This window comes from Protopterus annectens, chromosome 5.part0, assembly GCF_019279795.1.
Source record: "Protopterus annectens isolate FY-2018-M chromosome 5.part0, PAN1.0, whole genome shotgun sequence".
NCBI classification, from domain to species: domain Eukaryota; kingdom Metazoa; phylum Chordata; order Ceratodontiformes; family Protopteridae; genus Protopterus; species Protopterus annectens.
Genome location: NC_056735.1, coordinates 184,470,977 through 184,484,695, shown reverse-complemented (window position 1 = coordinate 184,484,695; position 13,719 = coordinate 184,470,977). Strand labels below are relative to the sequence as shown.

The window sequence follows — 13,719 nt, the reverse complement described above, 5'->3', positions numbered from 1 at the left end:
ATATGTTTCTCCAGAGCTTCTCCCAGTTGAATGTTCTTCGTGTTTCACTGTTGCAGTCATTACATTTGGGTAATCCTGCTGGCAGGTTGCCCTCAGTCGGCCTGAATTCCAAAGTCCTGGGTCCTGCGTCGGCTGCTGTTGCCCCTTCCCTGACGTCAGGTTGTCATGGGTATAAAAGATGTGTCCGACACCATTTTCTTTAGTCTTTCTTGCCGCGCGGTGCCCAAAGCAAAAGCACTTCGCAAGTGCCGGTCAGCCGACTCCTGAGATTTTCGTGTTCGAGTTTCAGATCCGAAGTCTTCAATAAAGTGAACTACCCCATTGGGGAAACTTTTTTCTTGCTCCAGACCGATGTCAGAAAAAGTTAATAATTGTATTTCTTGTGGAAAGCAAATACCTCATAAGGACTTTCATTCTTACTGTATTGCTTGTCTAGGCCCTGATCACAACGTTGCTGGTTGTTGGTTTTGTGCTAGATTTAACCAACGCATTATTAAGCGTCAGTATGATTTTGCTTTAAACTATTTTGGATGCCGGTTTAATTATCCAGAAATGTTGTCGGAAAGCCATCTGACTACTGGAGTTCACAAAAAACGCCAAGAAAAGGAGAGAGATAGACAGCCAAGGCCCAAAACCGATGACGAAGCTTCTCCTAAGCCAGTTGCCGGTTCTCAGTGAGGCGCTTTTGCAGCCCCTGACACCCGCTACTTTAGAGTTGCAGGCCGCTACCGACCCCCATGTGGAGTCAGCCATGCCGCTGGAAACTCAAGGTATTGGAGCCTCGGGTACTATTCCTTCAGATGGGTCCGGAGCCGCTGAGCAGGCACCGGCTTCTGAGGGTGTATTCAGACCTAAACATCTTTACATTAAACCAACCTCAGCTTCAAAGACTAAAGCACCTTCTAAAGCAAAGAAACAAACTCAAGAGCCACGTAGACAGGCCTCTATGCCCAAAAAACAGATGCTCAAAATGGCCGAAGACTTAATTACCTTGATCAGGGGTTCCCATCCCCCTCCTGATAAGAGGCCTAGGCAAGAGACTGACTATGAATCTTCAGATCAGGTTTCTATTTCTTCTGATTCCTCTTCTGATCAGGAATATTCTCTTCCCCCCTATCAGGATTCTGATGCTGAAGAATCTATACCTTCAGCTTCTCCTCCAGAGGACTGTTCTTTTGGGGAAACATTGCATACCATGAGGGAGCATTTCCACTGGGAGAGCCAAGATTTCTCAGAATCTAAAAAGAGGCTCAGGGATTTCCTTTTACTACCCCAACACAGGCCACTAGCCATCCGACCTGTGTTAGACATTGTAAATGATGTGTTTTCAGAGTCTAGCCTTACCCCTGACTCCTTACCTCCAGCTCCTGTTAAGCCTGACAGATATTACAGGGTCCCTGACTCTCATAAATTCCTTTTTAAAAACCCTGCTGCAGACCCAGAAACTATTTCACAGGGTCCCAAAGGAATTAAGGCTTCCGCTGCAAAAAAACCCTACCCCCTCTGACAGATTCTAGGGCACTGGATAGATGGGGATAAAAGGTTTACACATCTGCTACCTTAGCTATAAGGGCCTTAAACTGTCAGTTTCATATGCTTAAATATCAGCAACATGTCATGGCATTGCTTAAACAGAAAATGTTATTAAACTCTGAATGTGCAGAAAACAAGGAAATGCAGGATTTATTGCATGCAGTTGAACAAGTTGGAAAGCATACTTTGCAATGTGGTTTTGATTCTTTGGAGGCCTCCTGCAGGGCCGCAGTTACGAGTTCTGTAATTAGGAGGCATGCTTGGTTAAAGGAACAAAATCTGCCTGATCATGTCAAGGTTAAAATGGAGGACAAAGCTAAATCTATGCAAACTGTCAAAGATTTTTTACAAGTACAACCACCTAGGTTTAGCAGACACTGACCTACAAAGAATTGGTCCTTTCCGGGGTGAGACAGACCTCAGAGGGGCAGATCCCAGGCGCAAGGTTCCTACAGGTCAAAGCAATGGGGTGCTTCTACCTCCAAAGTTGGAGAAGACAAATCACAACCATGCAGGAATCTCAATGACTTCCCCCTGCCAGCACCAAGCACTTATCTGCTGACAGCACCCTTAGGAGGAAAATTAGCATTTGTTTCTCAAAATTGGCACATTATAACCCAGGACAAGTGGGTTCTAAATGTCGTGTCACAAGGGTACAAGTTCCATTTCCATACCCTGCCAAAGGCAAATGGCTGGCCAGATCTGCCAAAAAATCAATGGGCAGAGGCACAAAAACAAGTCTCATCCTTCATGGACATGGGGGCCATTCAACAAGTAGCAGAGCAAGAGCAGGGACAAGGATTTTACTCAAGATTGTTCTTGGTACCCAGAAAGGACAAGACCTGGAGACCAATATTGGACCTATCCATTCTGAACACATTCCTGGATATACCAAAATTCAAGATGATGACTTTGCAGCAGCTGCTGCCCATGCTGGGCAAGAACGCTTGGCTGGTGACTCTAGACCTAAAAGAGGCATACCTGCATGTCCCAATCAGACAGTTGTGCAGAAGATACCTCAGATTCAAGGCTGGCTCAATGCATTACCAATTCTCTGCACTGCCCTTTGGCTTATCTACTGCGCCCAGGGTCTTTACAAAGTGCCTGGCACCAGTAATTGCATTCTGCAGACAAAGAAGAATACAAATATATCATTACTTGGACGACTGTCTAATACAAGCAGAGAAGGACATTCTTCTACAGCATCTGGCATTTGTGAAAAGACTTCTAACATGCCTAGGGTACACAGTCAACGAAAATAAATCAAAACTAGTACCCTCTCGAGATAATATTCCTGGGTGCAAGCTTAAATACAACTGCCCAGATGGCTTGTCTCATGCCAGACAAACAAAGGCGACTGACTCCCTATTTCAAAATGTTGGCAGCAAAGGCCCAGTTATCTGCAAGAAAAATTCTGCAGGCTTTGGGCTTCATGGCAGCATGCATCCTACTAATTCCATATGCAAGACTGCATATGAGGAAACTTCAGTGGTACCTAAAAAGTGTTTGGACTCAACGTTGCCACTGCCTTGAAACAATGATTACTCTCATTCCCTGCCTACAACAGGAGTTTCGATGGTGGGCAAAGGCTTGTCACCAAAACAAGGGACAGCCATTCACATTACCCCCAGCCAGGCAGACACCAACAACGGACGCATCAGATTATGCCTGGGGGGGCCCACATGGCAGGAAGATGCATTCAGGGCACATGGTCCTCAACCCAAATGCATCTACATATCAATCAAAAAGAGATGCTAGCTGTTCAAAATGCCCTGACAGCCTTCAAGGGCCTACTTCATCCGGGACAACTGCTGATAAAGATAGACAACACCACGGTCATGTGGTATATAAACAAGGAGGGGGGCACACACTCTTACCCCCTTTGCAGACTAGCCATGACTTTGTGGGACACAGCATTAACTTACCAAATACATCTGCAGGCGCAATTCCTGCCAGGAAAGAAAAATACTCTGGCAGACGAACCAAGCAGAAACCTAATGGATCCCCACGAGTGGCAGCTGGATCCACAAGTCTTCAGCATGATAACAAAGAAATGGGGATGCCCGGAAATAGATCTATTTGCCTCCCCTCACAACTACCAACTAAAAAGCTTCTGCACAAGGACTTATCACAGACAAGCATGGAAAGTGGACGCCCTATCAGTATATGCCTTTCCCCCACAGCCTCTCCTTCCCAAGGTGCTCCTAAAGGTCAGACAGGAGAAGCCAAAAATGATACTGATTGCCCCAGACTGGCCCCGCCAGTACTGGTTTCCAATCCTAAAGACCTTGTCTCAATGCCCAGCTTGGACCTTACCTCAAACACCTCATCTACTGTCCCAGCAAAACAATCAGATCCTGCACAGTCAACTCAGGACTTTAAACCTGGCAGCATGGCGTATAATGTAGTCGTACAAAACACACCTCTCAGTAAAGCTGTGATGGATGTCATTTTGGAGGCCAGAAGGCCTAGTACTAGAAAATCTTATGCTGGAAAATGGAAGAGATTCTATGCTTGGAACCAGGCACAAGGAACTGATACAGCTGTGCCAAATATTCCTCAGATTTTGCAATACTTAACTGAGATGCTGGACAAAGGCCTATCTTTTTCATCTATTAAAATTCATGCCTCTGCCATTTCAGCTCATTACAATACAGAGCCACCAGTCTTTTCTCATCCCTTATTAAAACAATGCCTCACAGGAGCCAAAAATGTAAGGCCTGCAAGGAGATCACCAATGCCTGCATGGGACCTCAACTATGTCTTGGAAAAACTCACCCTGCCTCCTTTTGAGCCAGCAGCTATGGCCGATATAAAGTTTTTATCTTGGAAAACAGCTCTACTCCTTGCAATAACTTCTGCAAGACGAGTTTCAGAGCTACAGGCTCTCATGGCTGTGGAACCTTTTATAATTTTTTATCCAGATAGGGTCTCTCTGAGGACAAACTTTATGCCTAAGGTGGTGTCCATTGTGGCTCTTAATCAAACTATTCACCTGCCAACTTTTTATCCAAATCCACAGAACAAGGGGGAGAGAATTCTGCATTCTTTGGATGTACACAGACAGCTTAAATTCTACTTGGACAGAACCAAAGTTTTCAGAAAGGCAGAGCAATTACTAGTGGCATATGCTGCAGGATCACAAAGAAAGGCTATCTCAAAGTAGACTATTTCAAAGTGGTTAGGCCACTGCATTAGTTTCTGCTACTTACACCATGGCAAGCAGTGCCTAAGGGCATTAGGCCACATTCAACCAGAGCTGCAGCCACTTCAGCAGCCTTTCTCAGGGGAGTACCAACTAAGGACACATTTTAGAGGCTGCTACTTGGAGTTCAGTGCACACCTTTACAAAGCACTATCATCTGCCACTCTACTCTAAATCCAGGGCAGGCTTTGCCACCGCAGTTCTGCAGGGCCTCTTAGCCGCTCCTAATGCTGTTTAGCTCCAGCCTCCCATCCATAGCTTTGGGACTCTACCCAAATGTAATGACTGCAACAGTGAAACACGAAGAACATAGTACAGTTGTGTACACTTACCATAAATGTTGATGTTCGAGTGTATTCACTGTTGCAGTCCAGGTTTACCCACCCACCTTCCCCCTTTTTCTTCTGATGGAACCTGTCTTTCCTTCTCTGATTTATACAACCTATATGGTGTATTTGCTTGTAGAGGAAGGTAAAGTTTATATTGGTGTATGTATTTATATATAAATTTTGGCTACCCTTTTTGAGGGCACCTGACATCTGGGACAAGAAAAACTAAAGAAAATGGCGTCGGCCGCATCTTTTATACCCCTGACAACCTGACGTCAGGGAAGGGGTGACAGCAACCGACGCAGGACCCAGGACTTTGGAATTCAGGCCAACTGAGGGCAACCTGCCAGCAGGATTACCCAAATGTAATGACTGCAACAGTGAATACACTCGAACATCTACAGTTATGGTAAGTGTACACAACTGTACTTTACGAAGGATACCTGTAAGTAAAAAAACAAAAGGTTAAGCATTGTTCATCAGAAGACATATTATCTGTATGAAAAGATGATTTTCTTACCTTAGCCGATAAGTTGTTGCAGTCAATCCTGGTACACAAAGTACAGTACCTGTAAGTCAGGTGAGTAGAAATATTCCTGAAAAAGTCATGTCAGAAAATTCTGATATAGACAGAGGCAGGGCATCATCTTCTACAGATTCTCAAGCCCATATCTCTGATTCTGAGGAAACCTGGTTCTCACAACCTCCTTTGGAGCAATTTTCTTTTTTTTTTTTTCAGATTATAGCCGGAATGAATTAAGTGTTTTATGGATACAAATGGATTAATCCCATGAATTGACAAGAAATTATGAGATGTTACAAGTGGATATGCTCCATTCTGTGCCTATTCCTCCTCTAGTGCCAGCCTTGGCGGATGTATATAATGCTGCCTGTAATGGCCCTGATTCACAATCTTCAGTTCCCAAAAAAGCAGCTAGGCTTTTTAAAGTTTATGAAACTAACAAGCACTTGTTTTCCCAGATTAGGTCTAAACCTGCAGCAATCTACACATCTTTGCCAGTAGAGAACAGGTTCCATGTATCATCCAACTCCTCCCCTATGGATATGGAGAGGAAGATTTTGGACAGATATGGTTAGAGATTTTTTAATTCCACTTTGCCATATAGAATTCTTAAATATGAAACCCATATGCGGAAGTTTGTGATTTTTTGTGTATATAGCTCTAGCTACCACTTTTCCCCATAAAGGCAGTGCCTATCTCAACTCTGATGTTCTTCTTGTTTCACTGTTGCAGTCATCACATTTTGGTTATCTGCTTGCAGTAGCCCTAGTCGGCCTGATTATCAAAGTCTTGGGTCCTGCATCGGTTGCTGTCTCATCTTCTGTGACGTCAGGTTGTCAGGGGTATAAAGCATGCAGCCGACGCCATTACATCAGTCTTCCTTGCCGTGCCTGAAGCAGAAGCAGTTTGCAAGTGCCGGTCGTCCGACTCCTGAAATTTTTGTTTTCAAGTTTCAGAACCGAAGTCTTCAATTAAAGCTAAGTACACCATTGGGGAAACTTTTTCTTGCTCTAAACCGATGTCAGTAAATGTCAATAATTGTATTTCTTGTGGAAAGCAAATACCTCATAAAGATTTTCATTCGTACTGTATTCCTTGCCTAGGTCCTGACCATATGACGTACCTCACTGTCGGTTCTGTGCCTTATTTAAACCATGAACTATTCGTCGTCGGTACTTTTATCGCTTCTAAATATTTTGGTACTCGCTTCAATTATCCAGATATGTCTTCGGTATGCCACCTGACTACCAACATTCCGAAAAAATGCAAATATAAAGACAGAGACAGGCCGTCTAGGTTCAAAGCTGCCGACAAAGCTTCTCCTAAGCTAGTCGCCAGTTTGGTGGAAGCCAGTGAGGCAATTTCGCAGCCCCTGATACCCGCTACTTCAGATTCGCAGGCCTCTACTGAGACCTATTCGGAGTCCGGTATGCTGCGAGATGCTTCAACTGTGGAACCTGCGGATGTCTCTACCTTGGATGGGTCTGGAGCCGCTGTGCAGGCACCGTCTTCTGAGGGTGTATTCAGGCCTACTGACTTGCATATTAAACCGACACCATCTTCTTCTTCTAGGCCTAAAACTCGAACTATGCCTAGGAAACTGACACCCAGACCTCATGGTCAGGCCTCTATGCCTAAAAAACAAATGATAAGAATGGCTGAAGACCTTATTGCTTTAATCAGGGGAAGCCAACCTTCCCCCTCTAAGAGACCTAGGACTGAATTTGCTTATGATTCTTCTGACCAGGATTCTGAAATTTCTGTCTCCTCTGATGACCAGGATTTACCCTTATCTACTTATGAGGATTCTGATGCAGAGGACTGTATTCCCCTCTGCTTCACCCCCAGAGGATTTTTCTTTTGGTGAAACCTTGCATACTCTTAGGGAATATTTTCACTGGGAAAGTCAGGATTACTCTGATTCTAAAAAGAGGCTTAGAAATTTCTTACTCCTGCCCCAACACAGGCCTTTAGCTATCCTTCCTGTGCTGGACATTGTTGACGATGCCTTTTCGGAATCTTGGCCCCTGACTCTTTACCTCCTGCTCCCAGAAAACCTGATATTACAGTGTTCCTGATTCTCATAAGTTCCTTTTTAAAAATCCTACTGCGGACCCTGAAACCATTTCACAGGGACCCAAGGGCATTAAGGCTACTACTGCCAAAAGTCTTACTCCCTTTGATAGAGATTCCAGAGCCCTGGATAGATGGGGTAAGAAGGTATGCACCTCTGCAATCTTGGCCATCAGGGCTTTAAATTGCCATGTTCATATGTTAAAGTATCAGCAGCATATTATTGGATTGCTTAAACAGAAAATTATGTTGATTCCTGATTGTGCTGAAAATAAGGATTTACAGGATTTAATGCATTCTGCTGAACAGGTTGGAAAACATACTTTGCAATGTGGTTTTGATTCACTAGAGGCACCTTGCAGGGCTGCTGTCACCGGGTCTGTACTTAGAAGGCATGCTTGGCTTAAGGAGCAGTCTTTTGCCAGATCATGTTAAAACTAAATTGCTGGATGCTCCCTTAAATCAGGACCGCCTGTTTGGCGACAAAGCAGAAGTTCTTAAAAAGATGGATGAAAAAGCTAAATCTATGCAAACTGTTAAAGATTTCTTACAAGTGCAGCGTCCTAGATTTAGTAGGCATTGGCCCTCAAAAAATTGGTCCTTTCCTGCCTCTTCTAGGCCTTCTCAGTTAAAACCCAGAACCAGCAGAACACCCAGGCTTCAGTCTCAGGGTACGCACAGGACAAAGCAGTGGGGGGGCTCCCACTTCCAAATCAGGGAGTAGTAAGACTCCCCCTATGGTAAGCTGTCTCAATGACTTGACTTTAAAATTTCCAAGCACTTCTCAACTGACTGTTCCTTTAAGGGGAAAGATTGCTCTGCAAACAAAAAACTGGGAACTCATTACCCAGGACAAACAGGTTTTAAACATAGTTTCCCCAGGATACACATTTCACTTCCACACACTGCCAACCTCAAACGGTTGGCCAGATCTACCCCCAAATCAGTGGGCAGAGGTTCAAAAGCAAGTACTCTCTCTCTTAAGATTAAAGGCTATTCAGACTGTACCAGAAGAGGAAAAGGGACAAGGTTTTTACTCAAGACTTTTCTTGGTACCCACAAAAGACAACTCATGGCGTCCTATCCTGGACCTGTCTATCATATACACCTTTTTGGTGATTCCAAAATTCAAGATGCTAACTCTTCACCAGTTGCATCCCATGATAGGCAAAGATGCCTGGTTGGCAATGCTGGATGTAAAGGAAGCCTACCTGCACATCGCAATCAGGGAATCTTGCAGAAAATACCTAAGTTTCAAAGCAGGCTGCATGCACCATCAGTTCTCTGTACTGCTCTTTGGCTTATCTACTGCGCCCAGAGTATTCACAAAGTGCCAAGCTCCAGTCATTGCATTTTGCAGGCAAAGAAATCTTCAAATATACCCATACCTGAACAATTGTCTAATTCAGGCAGAAAGCCAGGACATACTTCTGAATCATCTGGCATTTGTACAAAGGGTGTTAACTTGTTTGGGGTACACCTTAAATCAAAAGAAATCACATCTGGTACCCTGTCAACAAATTATATTCCTGGGAGCAAGCTTGAACACAACTTCCCAGATGGCTTTCCTCACGCCAGAGAAACAAATTCATTTGACAGCTTACTTCAAACTAGTGGTCACAAAAGCCCTGCTCTCTGCAAGGCAAATACTGCAAGCCTTTTATGTTCATGGCCTCGTGCATTCTACTAATTCCATATGCAAGACTGCATGTGAGGAAACTGCAATGGTATCTAAAAGGCCTATGGTGTCAACATTCTCTGGATCTAGAAGCAATTATTCCTATCATACCTTGCCTATGGTTAGAATTCCTTTGGTGGGCAGAGGCCAGCCACCTAAACTAGGGACTATCATTCACTCTACCTCCTGCCGCCCAAACCCCAACAACAGATGCATCAGACTATGCATGGGGGCTCACCTGGCAGGGAAGTGCATTCAGGGCAAATGGAACCCAAGTCAAATGCACCTTCACATCAATCAAAAAGAAATGTTAGCTGTACAGACTGCGCTGACAGCCTTCAAGGACCACATTCTTCCAGGACAATTAATGGTAAAGACGGACAACACTACTGTTATTTGGTACATAAACAAGTAGGGGGGTACCCATTCTTACCCCTTATGCAGACTAGCCATGGCTCTGTGGAACACAGCCTTGAGCTACTAAGTGCATCTACAGGGTCAATTCTTGCCAGGAAAACTAAATACACTGGCAGACGAATTAAGTGGAAATTTCATGGACCCACACGAGTTGATCAACAAATGGGGGATCCCGGATATAGACCTGTTTGCCTTCCCCGAGAACTACCAGTTGGACAAATTCTGCACAAGGACTCCCCACAAACAAGCTTGGAAAGTGGATGCTGTGTCCTTCAGCTGGAAAAATCTATCAGTTTATGCCTTTCCTCCTCTGCCTCTCCTCTCCAAAGTGCTACTAAAGATCAAACAGGACAAACCAAGGATGATACTCATTGCACCAGACTGGCCACACCAACACTGGTACCCCCTCTTGCGCAGTGTCACAGCTGGCCCCCTGGCACCTACCTCAGACCCCTACCCTGCTGTCTCAGCAGGAGAGACAGATTCTGCACCCCCAACTTCAAACCCTGAACCTGGTAGCCTGGCTAATTACCTAATCTCTCCATTACCATTCCTCAGTAAACAAGTGTTGAATGTCATTTTGGAGGCAAGGAGGTGTAGTACTAGAAAATCTTATGCTGAAAAATTCTGTCCCTGGAACCAAACTCAAGGGATGGCCACAACAGCACCCAATTTACCTCAGATTCTTCAATACTTAACTGAGATGCTTGACAAGGGCCCTTCCTTTTCCTCCATCAAGATTCATGCCTCAGCCATTTCAGCTCATTACAACACAGAACCACCCCTATTTTCTCACCCACTGCTCAGGCAGTTCCTCAGAGTGGCCAAAAACTTAAGACCACCCAGGAGAGCCCCAACTCTAGCCTGGGAACTTAATTTTGTATTGGAAAAACTCACTCTTCACCCTTTTGAGCCAGCTGCAACTGCAGACTTAAAATTATTTTATTGGAAAACAGCTTTCCTTTTAACAATCACTTCAGCAAGAAGGGTATCTGAATTACAGGCCCTTATGGCAGTGGAGCCATTCATCATCTTTCATGCGGACAGGGTGTCCCTCAGGACCAATCCCTCTTTCATGCCCAAGGTGATATCCAGTGTGGCTCTTAATCAGTCCATTCATTTGCCAACCTTCTTTTCTAATCCACAGAACAAAGGGGAACGGATACTGCATTCCTTAGATGTGCACAGACAACTTAGATTTTACTTGGACAGTACTAAACGTCAAAGGAAATTTGAACAACTGCTGGTGGCATTTGCTGCAGGGGCAGAGGGGAAGGCTATTTCAAAGCAAACCATTTCTAAATGGATAGGCCATTGCATTCATTTCTGCTATAAGCACCATGGAAAACCTATCCCACAGGGGATTAGACCCCATTCAACCAGAGCTGCATCTATCTCTACAGCCTTTCTCAGAGGTGTCCCTACCAGGGACATCCTAGAAGCTGCTACCTGGAGTTCTGTACATACTTTCACCAAGCATTACCATTTGCCAATTTTCTCTAAATCCAGAGCTGGCTTTGCCACTACAGTCTTGCAGAGCCTTATAGCTGGTCCTATTGCTATCTAAATTCCTCCTCCCATCCTTAGCTTTGGGAATCTACCCAAATGTGATGACTGCAACAGTGAAACACTAAGAACATAGTACAGTTGTGTACACTTACCATAAATGTAGATGTTCGAGTGTGTTCACTTTTGCAGTCCTGGTTACCCTCCCTGCAGCCCCCCTGACATCCTTTGGCTATACCTCTATTCTCCTTTACTATACTTAAAAGCTTTTTGGTGTATTTGCTTTTTTGTTGGAGGTACAACCTTATATATATATATATATATATATATATATATATATATATATATATATATATATATATATATATACACATATACACATATATATATATATATATATATATATATATATATATATATATATATATATATATATATATATACACATATAATATATATATATACACATATACACATATATATATATATATATATATATATATATGTATTTAATTGCTTCCCATTAAAGGGGGCACCTGACATCTGGGGCAAGAAAAACTGATGTAATGGCATCGGCTGCATGCTTTATACCCCTGACGACCTGACGTCACGAAAGATGAGACCGCAACTGACGCAGGACCCAAAACTTTGATAATCAGGCCGACTGAGGGCTACTGCAAGCAGATAACCCAAATGTGATGACTGCAACAGTGAATACACTCTAACATCTACATTTATGGTAAGTGTACACAACTGTACTTTTCCAGTACTTCTCAATTATTTTTCTTGAAGGCATGAGTATAATTGTGCAGATACTGTTTCTAGGGCCTATGCTTCTGCTACTGTTTTGAGGAGATATTTCTGGGTACACGATCAAAAGTTTTCTGATGAGGTAAAGTCTGAAAATTTGGCTCATCTGCTACAGGTCTTCAAACAATTTTAATAGAAAGAGAAATTAATTCAAGGAGTTTTCAAAAGCTTTCAGTTCTGCCCTCCACAACTCTTTACGAGTCTCCCAGATCATCTTTCACGTCTAAAAAATTCCTTCTCAAGCCAAAAGGAAACAAAAAGTGATGGCAGGTGGAGAACAATAAAAACAAGAATGTTTTCCTAAAAAGGCACGTGTACATCTTCAGAATAATTATGGCAACATTCTTCCCCCACCCCATCCCCTCCTGCCCATAGCTCTCAAAATCTGTCCCAACAACTGTCTCTCTACATTCCTCTTTGGCAACAGATTGTTGCAGACTCATGAGTGTTAAAGATGGTTCAGGAGGAATGCATTTGGCACTAGATACAAATGTCTCCTTTCTGGGGAGTTCCTCCCTACACTCCAAACCAAACTTAATTTTTTCCTCAGTTTCTTAAGCACTAACCCAGCGGGTTTATATTATATCAGCGAATGCTTAACATAGCGAATGCTGTATAATCGACCCTAATATATCGAAACACTAAAATGCCGAACACACGGAACAGCAATTTTTTTCCCAGGGATAAAAATCGCTGCTCTGTAAAGTGGGGGGCTTTGCCCCCCCCCACTTAAATATACCAACTCCGAGATCACACCACAGTGGAGGAAATGGCAAAGTCCCAAAAACAGCCCAGTGATTTTTTTTCCCTGGGGAAAAAAATCGCTGTTCCGTGCTTTCGGGATTTCACCATTTCGAGTAAACAGGGTCGATTAAACAGCGTTCGCTATTTTAAGCATTCGCTGATTTAATAGGAACCCTACCCAGCCTAGGAGTCATAAAACTAGTGACATTATCAAAGGGGGCAAAAGCTTCTATTCCAGAATGTTTCTGATACCAAAGTGCTTCTTAGAGATCAGTTCTAGATCTTTCCTTCCTAGCTGTGCATGTGAACGTGTCAACATTCAAAATGTTGACCCTTCAGAGTCTGATACTTCTCATTCCCAGGGAGACTTTATGGTAGCTTTGTACCTAAAAGATGTATATCGGCACATTTTCATGACCAAAAGTTTCAGGAAATTTCTCAGATTTTCTGTATCTGCGTTACATTATCAGTTCTCTGCTTCACCCTTTGGGTTATCTACTGCTCCAAAAGTACTTACAAAGTTTCTAGCTCTAGTCATAGTTGATTGTAGACTGAATGACATTCCCATTTTTTTTTTATTTAGATGACTAACATCTTTTCAGAGTCTTTTTCCAGATGTCAGGTGTCATTAATTTGGATTTCCTCTCTTCTAACCAATCTGGGATTCCATATAAACATTCAGAAATCCTCCTTGACCCCTTCATGCAAGATTCTCTTTCTTGGATATCTTACAGATGCCCTGCAGCAAAAGGCTTTTTTGATGTGGGGAAAAAGTGGATTCTTATCTGGAAACTTTCCTGTGCTTCTCAACTCAGTCTCCAGTGTCTGCCAGAGAGTATCTTAGGATCCTGGGGTTCATAATTTATGATTCTATTGATTCCTCTAGCCAAGTTACACATGA

General features: G+C 43.4%; 1 protein-coding gene across 1 annotated transcript in view; it reads left to right on the top strand.

Moving 5' to 3' along the window:
• SLC36A4 (solute carrier family 36 member 4) overlaps positions 1 to 13,719 on the top strand; it is a gene marked incomplete in the record, with an annotated part of 1,257,367 nt that overhangs the window by 922,299 nt on the left and 321,349 nt on the right.